General features: G+C 44.0%; 1 long non-coding RNA gene across 1 annotated transcript; it reads right to left on the reverse strand.

Annotated features, from left to right (window-relative positions):
- Positions 1 to 472: 472 nt before the first annotated feature.
- LOC117441723 (uncharacterized) lies at positions 473 to 8,074 on the reverse strand. The gene is made up of 2 exons (XR_004551418.1): positions 8,041 to 8,074; positions 473 to 2,015 (listed from the first exon to the last, which is right to left on the reverse strand). It is a non-coding gene; the product is annotated as an uncharacterized lncRNA (long non-coding RNA).
- Positions 8,075 to 9,780: the final 1,706 nt, after the last annotated feature.

Below are 9,780 nucleotides of genomic sequence, written 5' to 3' on the forward strand. Positions count from 1 at the left end.
CAGTATATTGTGTACAGTATGGTGTGTACAGTATGTTGTGTACAGTATGGTGTGTACAGTAGTGTGTCAGTATATTGTGTACAGTATGGTGTGTACAGTATGTTGTGTACAGTATGGTGTGTATTAGTATATTGTGTACAGTATGGTGTGTACAGTATATTGTGTACAGTATGGTGTATACAGTTTTGGACGATGCATTTATGTTTCGATCTGTAACGACTCTCGATCTATATCGGCCTGTTTGTGCAAAATCTCAAACTAAGGAAATGTTGCAGGAACTCAAAATATTGAAGTAGAACCTGTTTCTTTTAACGTTAAGTTTACACTACTTAATACTTTCTGTGGTTTTCAACACTTGAGTTTATGGTGACTTTTTTTTCCAGGACTAAACGTTTCGTCGTCTGAAATTAAATGAGCTTTTTAGTGAGAGATAATGGAAACAAGATGTGACAGAGGAAACATCAGAGGGAAGGACTTGTTGAAGACTTTAATGTGATTAATGACGTGATGAAAGCATTCCTGAAACAACTGAATGATGAAGGAATACTCAGAGGGGGCGGAGCCAGACGAAAAGGCCTGGGCAGTAGGAGTGGGTGATATGTACAAATATTTAATTACAGTATGTCATTTCATACGGTGAGAACAATATATACATATATGAATGCGATGAGATTCTGCTGAAGTTGTGTACAGCATTTTGATGAATGGAATTGTCAGTTTTTGGTTCGTGCGGTCGCTGAAACACCGGATGAATCCAGATGTTTCATCACACTCACGAACAGAGCCTCATCGAGTCCCGTTGGGAACCTGGAGACGTGGAGACCCCAACGTTTTATGATAGAAATGTAAAGTAGGGTCTCCAGCCATAGAATCTGTCAAATTGCACAATTAGCATAAGAAGCGTTAATTAGGATATGCATACAATAGCTAATAAATGGCGAGGCTGATTTGGAGGTTATAGAGGATCCATTTCTGACATCTTCAGGATCAACGATGGCAGTTTTCTAACCGGAAAGTGGCCATATTTGTTGCCTACTGTATGTACTGTACTGTTTTGGTTGATTATGACGTTTCAGGGGACTCGATTGGACAGATTGCTTATATATTTGAAAGAAAATTGCCCAAAGTAGAGGTTATAATGTTCATCTTGGGCTCTCTATATCTAATGGTCTCAACAGGAGTCATGGTAGTCAAAAGCAGCCCAAGGAGAGCACAGATACTGTATGGCCACTTTCTAGTTAAAGCGGACATTTTGATCCTGAAGATGGCGGACATTTTGATCCTGAAGATGGCGGACATTTTGATCCTGAAGATGGCGGACATTTTGATCCTGAAGACATGGATCCTCAATTACCTCTAAAATTGTCCAAATAGGCAAAGACATGTTTTAGCTATCGTCTGCATGTGCTAGCTAATCGTGCTAATTGTGCTAATTGCCCAACACATGCAGGTTAGCATCCGGCGGTTTCTATGTGCTGGGGACCCGACTGTACATTTCTAACATAACACGTTGGGGTCCTCAACGTGTCCGGGTTCAGAGCTGCGGAAGAGACCGTTTCCTGTTCATGATTTGCATTATTAGGGATATCTATTTGTAGAACAACTTCAGTACAGCGAGAACCTCAAAGACAGCGAGCGTCATATCACCCAGCCCCGCCGGGCGTTCAATTCAATAAACAATATTCAGATAAATAAAATAAACATTTCACGAGTCTAATGTTTACACCCTTCAGTCCACGAAGAGCGGAGGCAGAGAAATCAAACTGGAGATAAAATGGTTTACTAACTAACGTCTGGAGGGGGTTAGAGTCTCTGGAGGGAGGAGGGGATGGTGGAGGGGAGGAGGTGAGGGGGCGGAGCCTATCCTTTGGGGGCCGTGTGCTGCTGCAGGAGGGAGGAGATGGCGCTGGATTCGGTCACCTCTTCAGGGAGGGAACCCTCCAGGTCTTTGATGGACGGGTCGGCGCCGGAGCTCAGCAGCAGGTCCACGATCTCTGCAAACTCACAGGCCGACGCTGAGAGGAGGAGAGGAGGAGGGGTTATTATAATAGAGGAGAGGACTCTTTAAAGTAGAGATACTACATACTGATATACACCTGAACATCAGCAGGAGAGGACTCTTTAAAGTAGAGACACTACATACTGATATACACCTGAACATCAGCAGGAGAGGACTCTTTAAAGTGGAGACACTACATACTGATATACACCTGAACATCAGCAGGAGAGGACTCTTTAAAATAGAGACACTACATACTGAAATACACCTGAACATCAGCAGGAGAGGACTCTTTAAAATAGAGACGCTACATACTGATATACACCTGAACATGAGCAGGAGAGGACTCTTTAAAGTAGAGACACTACATACTGATATACACCTGAACATCAGCAGGAGAGGACTCTTTAAAGTAGAGACACTACATACTGATATACACCTGAACATCAGCAGGAGAGGACTCTTTAAAGTAGAGACACTACATACTGATATACACCTGAACATCAGCAGGAGAGGACTCTTTAAAGTAGAGACACTACATACTGATATACACCTGAACATCAGCAGGAGAGGACTCTTTAAAGTAGAGACACTACATACTGATATACACCTGAACATCAGCAGGAGAGGACTCTTTAAAGTAGAGACACTACATGCTGATATACACCTGAACATCAGCAGGAGAGGACTCTTTAAAGTAGAGACACTACATACTGATATACACCTGAACATCAGCAGGAGAGGACTCTTTAAAGTAGCTAACCCTATTAAAGAAGACAATACTGTTCAACAAATCGCATCAGCCACATTTAAAGCGACGCACGTCGATAACACCCGTCTTCACATCGTGACGCAGCCTTTAGTGCAGTCGGATTCTCTGAGCGGCACAGTTGTCGTTTCCTAAGTCCTGATGAATCCTCCTTCCTGTGCCCTCATGACATTTCCCAGAGTAGGTTAAGGAAAAGCGGTCGAGAGAAGGACATCATCTATGAGTTGTTATTGCTCTCACTTCTCATCTGTGTAAAGTGTTGATATGAAAGTGTGCGGCTCATTTGTTCCCGTCAGGATGCTGTGAGCAGTCCAGTGCACGGTCCTCCTCTTCAAAGTGCACGGTCCTCCTCTTCAAAGTGCACGGTCCTCCTCTTCAAAGTGCACAGCGCTGCAGTTAATGAAAAGCCCATCTGCAGCCGGCTCTGACACCACTGGACCCCAGATCCCCTGAACGCTTCATTTCTGCCCCATTGGCAATTTGTGCCCCGCTAAAAGGGTCTTCCCTTCCTCTCTATCGGGGGGGGGGGGGGGGGTGCACTTCCTTAACCCAGTTAGCAGGTCTTTGCTTCCCGATGCACCCCCCCCCCACCTCATCTCCGCCCTCATCAGAATCAGAACCCCATGAGAGTCCCACGGAGGGGAAGTGTACACTGTGACAGCAGAAGAGAGCCAGACAGCTTCATGTCCCGAAAGCATGCACACACAAAGATACAACAATTATACAAACTACACAATTTACAAACTACACATCTTCTGAAGATATAGCAGCCAGGTATATATTGCATTAACGGCATATATATATATATATTGCACGTATTGGGTGTTTAACAACAAGGGGTGTTATCGTCTGAGTGCTCCTCTCTTAAAGGGCCGGCGCCACGATCGCTGATGTCAGCAGCCGCCTGATTGACAGCCGGGCTTTTTAACCTCCAGCCCAGGGGTGTGTGTGAGTATATATGTGTGTGTGTGTGTGTGTGTGTGAGATATGATGATACATGGGAATGCGTGTGTGTGTGTATTAGGGAGCGTGTGTGTGTATGAGTGGCAGGAGAGTATCACACACTTATCTTTGAGCAGAGTCAGACTAACAAAGCTTGGCATGTTTTAGGCTTATTTTTAACACACTTGCAAGACTCTTTTTGGCCCGGTGTGTGTGTGTGTGTGTGTGTGTGTGTGTGTGTGTGTGTGTGTGTGCGTGTGTGTGTGTGTGTGTGTGTGCATGAGATATGGTGATACATTAGTATGCATGCAAGTGTGTGTGCATAAAAAGCAAACACTACAAGAACCAGGTTCAGAAGAACTAAGCATGGCTTTTTTTGTGTCAGCATCTGTGTGTGTGTGTGTGTGTGTGTGTGTGTGTGTGTGTGTGTGTGTGTGTGTGAGAGAGATATGATGCCACAATGCAAGTGAGTCAGAAAGTGTGTGTCCATGAAGGAGAGAATCAAACACTATTTCTCAGCAGCTTCAGACAAAGCTTGGCTTCGTGTGCCAGCCATGCCTGCACTCCTCTAAACACTATTTTATTTAGCTGGTGTGTGTGTGTGTGTGTGTGTGTGTGTGTGTGTGTGTGTGTGTGTGTGTGTGTGTGTGTGTGTGTGTGATATCTCATGATATATCGGAATGCATTCAAGTGTGTAAGCGAGTGTGTGTGCATGAATAGCAGGAGGTGTGTGAGTATCAAACACTACACGGATCCTTCTCAGCAGGATCAGACTAACAAAGCGTGGCTTATTTTCCAGCGATCCTCCTCTTGTTGCTCTCAACAACAGGCAGTGTGTGTGTGTGTGTGTGTGTGTGTGTGTGTGTGTGTGTGTGTGTGTGTGTGTGTGCGCACGTGCCGGGTGTCTGGCCTGGGCCTTGAGCTGTAAAAAGTGTCCGGCCCTCGGGGAGCCGTAGAGGAAGGAGAACAATTTATGGTGAGCAGTAAACCCTCCATAAATCAATGCAGCCGCGTGGCCCTGTGCAAAGAGAGAGAGAGAGAGAGGGGGAGGGAGAGGGAGGGAGAGAGATGAGAGAGAGATGAGAGAGAGATGGAGAGAGATGGAGAAAGATGAGAGAGAGGGGGAAAGATGAGAGAGAGAGATGGAGAAAGATGAGAGAGAGGGGGAAAGATGAGAGAGAGAGAGATGGAGAAAGATGAGAGAGAGGGGGAAAGATGAGAGAGAGAGATGGAGAGAGAGATGGAGAGAGATGGAGAAAGATGAGAGAGAGGGGGAAAGATGAGAGAGAGAGATGGAGAGAGAGATGGAGAGAGATAAGAGAGAGATGAGAGAGAGATGGAGAAAGATGAGAGAGGGGGAAAGATGAGAGAGAGAGATGAGAGAGAGATGGAGAGAGAGATGGAGAGAGATAAGAGAGAGATGAGAGAGAGATGGAGAAAGATGAGAGAGAGAGATGGAGAGAGAGAGAGAGACTTCATCGCTTATGTTATCAGTCATCTTGTTGCCCCATCATCAAGTGTGTGTGTGTGGAGATATTCCTGGTGGGTGATGCCACCAAGCAAGGGGAACAGATGGTGGTGCTGCCACACACACACACACACACACACACACACACACACACACACACACACACACACACACACACACACACACACACACACACACACACACACACACACACACACACACACACACACACACACACACACACACACACACACACACACACACACACACACACACACACACACACACACACACACACACACACACACACACACACACACACACACACACACACACACACACCCACCCTCTGGGAGGAGTGTGTGTTGGGGCACGAGAGGGTCAGGGAGTCTGAGGACCTGTGCTGATTTCCTCTGGGAGATGCCGATTATTACACACCCACACCCCCCCCACACACACACACACACACACACATACCAAAGGACACACACCCACCCCCACCCACACCCACACACACCCACACCCACACACACCAAAGGACACCCACACACACCCACACACACGAAAACCAGACAGAGCCCACACACGCTCTTACACACACACACACGAAAACCAGACAGAGCCCACACACGCTCTTACACACACACACACACACACACACACACACACACACACACACACACACACACACACACACACACACACACACACACACACACACACACACACACACACACACACACACACACACACACACACACACACACACACACACACACACACACACACACACACACACACACACACACACACACACACACACACACACACACACACACACACACACACACACACACACACACACACACACACACAGGAAACTGGGCGAGACAGAAATAAAGACGAGGAATGGAGCGCGGATAGGTGAAAATATTTCAGATAAATCTATCTATCTATGATGAAGTCAGTGTGTGCGGTTCTAGGGGGGGGGCAGGGGGGGCCAGTGCCCCCCTAAAAATGAAAAGTGAAAAAAAAGAAAAAATGATGATTTATTACCAGTGTTGGGAAAGTTACTTTTAAAAAGTAACTAGTAATAGTTATAGTTACTGCTCTCAAAAAAGTAACAAGTTACTTTATTAGTTACTAAATTATAAAAGTAACAAGTTACTTTACTTTAAAAATAATAACAATAAAAATACAAGTGTTTGTGTTGTTCTGTGGCACAGTAAGAGCAAAGACATCTCCCCATCATTGTAGCATAATGGAAACATTCACATTATGGATAGATTACCGGCCCTCAAGCGAGTACTGCACGACATAGCCCAAGCACGCAATGGTGAGAGATCTATTGAGGCACGTGGTCTGCTGGCACAGAGCGATCTAGAATTCATTGTGCATCTTGTAACACTCCGTCTTCATCCCTCGACCTTTCAAAGGCTGTGGATTTAGTTGGATCTTTAGTTCAGACCTTGAATGACTTCAGGCAGGAGTCATTTTTTGATAACTTGTGGGATGAAGTGTTGAACATTTCTGAGCCATGTGATACTGCAATACAGCCAGCAGCAAAACGACTGAGCTCTAAACCTGCTGAAAGCTTCGTACTGACTGCTGTTGGACAGAGGGAGACAGAAACACGGGCTTCGTACAGCCTTTTTCTCCCTGCCATCCATCAGATGCTCAATGAGCTTAATAGACGGTGACATGATGAATAGCATCCAAGCTCTTAACCCCAACAGTGATGCATTTCTGAAGGAGACGACTCTGTTTTCATTTGCTCAGTTGTGTGATGCAAATATTGAGGACTTGGGGCATGAGCTCCATCAGTTCAGTAGAATGTTAGATAGGAAAATAAAGACTGGGATGCAGAGACCTGATAGTGCAGTGGCGCTTGTTCAGTTCATTGAGCCTTATAAAGAAGAGTTTTTTGAGCTCTTCAGACTTTGCAAAATAGCAGTCGCTATCCCAGTCAGTTCTGCTTCCTGTGAGCGTAGTTTTTCTACATTGAAGCTGGTCAAAACTTTATTTGTTGATCGGTTTGCTAAAAATCACAAAGATCGCAGGATGTTGTTGCTGTAATGTGAAACTACAGCCTGGGATGCAGACACCCTTATGTAAAGTAGAGATGTAACTGTTCATTGCCTTTATTTTTATATGTAAATCTGTGTGTTTTCCAGATATCACGTTTATTAGAAATGTGACGGAATAGACGAAACTGATTAGTGCGCGTGCAGAACAGGTATGCATTCTGTATTCAGTCTTCATGTTTGTTAAATAGCCTACGTGTCTGTGCTTATGGGAAATAATACATCTGAAATCTATATTTTCTATCTATATCCATGTATTTTATTTCATTTAAAGTCAACATTTAAGATTTGTAGACTTTTACATTAAATCCTTTTCTGTGGATTTAAAAATGTATATTTTCTGGTACTCTTGTTGCGTAAACTTGTTGATCGGTTTGTAGATATAAAGTAGAGATGTAACTGTTCATTGCCTTTATTTTTATATAAATATGATATGGTGTTAGTGCAAAAATGGTACTATAACTTAAGCTGAAGCTAACAGTAATAACTATAAGATCTATCTGAAATAAATAAGTGTACTGAAACAAATACCAATAACTGTATAGCATTGTTTTCTTATGCGCAATTACTTTATACTGTCTAGTTCTCTTTTTCATCCTGCATTTATTGTGCCCCCCTCAGAAAATAACTGGCCCCCTCAGTGGCCCCCCCAGTCACATTGGTCTAGAACCGCCACTGGTGTGAAGAGAGAACACACACTATGATGAAGTCAGTGTGTGAAGAGAGAACACACACTGACAGTAAGTGTACTAGAGAAGAGTAAGAGAAGCCTTCTTACCGTAATGCAGCGCCGTCTGTCCTTCATTATCCTGCAAGACACAAAACAGCTCTTAACATTTAAAATACTAAATATCTATAGTGAGAAAAATTAATTTACTCGACGATGAAATCTGCAAATGATGAGACGATGAGATATAGATAGCCCTATTCTGTAAAGAGTGTGTTGTACAGATTTTAGTGCATGTCAATGGTCTGCAAAGGCTAACAAACCTGTGTTCTCTCCAGAGGGAGATTTCATTTTCTAAATATTGAGCTCAGTGTGATTTGTATATTGTAGATTTTGCAATGTGGATAACATTTTGCTAAATTGTGCAGCCCTAACTGAATTTAAAAGTCTTATTGTTTCTTTTAATCACGGAGGCTGTGGCTACAAAGGTGTCAGAGAATATCTGTGATATTTCTGTGTGGGTTAAAGATGAAGCTTGGGGTCAAGGGTTCAATAGTAGAGGTATAACTCTTCTTAGAACTGTGGATTGGGGACAGGGATGTGTGTGTGTGTGTGTGTGTGTGTGTGTGTGTGTGTGTGTGTGTGTGTGTGTGTGGGTAGGTATAATAAGACACAATATATGACAGGCTTCATCAGCAGGAGACTCCGCTCTTAATCACTGCCTTTGCACCTCATAATGATGATAAATGGTCAAACTGTTGCCTCAGAACAAGAGCCCAGGGGCCTCCAACGCTCACAGACAGATTAAATCCAGCGAACGCTCTGACATGTCCTTACGTGCTGTGAAATGTCACTGCAGTGGAAATATCTCACAAAAAAATGCATTATTCTTTGCCCTCTCCTGCAGCTCTCCTGTTTTGGGTTTCTTCCTCTACTCTTATCCATTTGATTGGTGCGGGAATTAATCCTAAATCCTGGAAATGGGTTAGCATTTTAGCACTTCCTGTTCCCTCTTCAATGGTTTTCTGAATGTGTTTTTGGTTGTTAGGCTGAAATAATAATAATAAGATTTTAACGTTTTGTTCTACGACATAAAATACGTCAGTAAATACCCCACTGGTTGATTTAAAAACGGCGGTTGCTAACAAGTGTCTAAATGAGGCGACTAAACGTCTTCACGCCCAACATTAGCCACCTTTAGCTTAGCAGTGGTGATGTGAAGTCATGTGACCGTGCTGTAGTTCCTTTATAGCCCAACATTAGCCTCCTTTAGCTTAGCAGTGGTGACGTGAAGTCATGTGACCGTGCTGTAGTTCCTTTATAGCCCAACATTAGCCACCTTTAGCTTAGCGGTGGTGATGTGAAGTCATGTGACCAGTGCTGTAGTTCCTTTATAGCCCAACATTAGCCTCCTTTAGCTTAGCAGTGGTGACGTGAAGTCATGTGACCGTGCTGTAGTTCCTTTATAGCCCAACATTAGCCACCTTTAGCTTAGCGGTGGTGATGTGAAGTCATGTGACCGTGCTGTAGTTCCTTTATAGCCCAACATTAGCCGCCTTTAGCTTAGCGGTGGTGATGTGAAGTCATGTGACCGTGCTGTAGTTCCTTTATAGCCCAACATTAGCCGCCTTTAGCTTAGCGGTGGTGACGTGAAGTCATGTGACCTGTGCTGTAGTTCCTTTATAGCCCAACATTAGCCACCTTTAGCTTAGCGGTGGTGAGGTGAAGTCATGTGACCGTGCTGTAGTTCCTTTATAGCCCAACATTAGGGTTTTACTTCAGAGGTAGTGGAGTTAATATGTGGAGATTATCCTGCTGAACTAAACGTGTAAATATCATAAAAGATTGTTT

This window comes from Pseudochaenichthys georgianus, unplaced genomic scaffold (genome assembly GCF_902827115.2).
Source record: "Pseudochaenichthys georgianus unplaced genomic scaffold, fPseGeo1.2 scaffold_1938_arrow_ctg1, whole genome shotgun sequence".
Lineage (NCBI taxonomy): Eukaryota > Metazoa > Chordata > Actinopteri > Perciformes > Channichthyidae > Pseudochaenichthys > Pseudochaenichthys georgianus.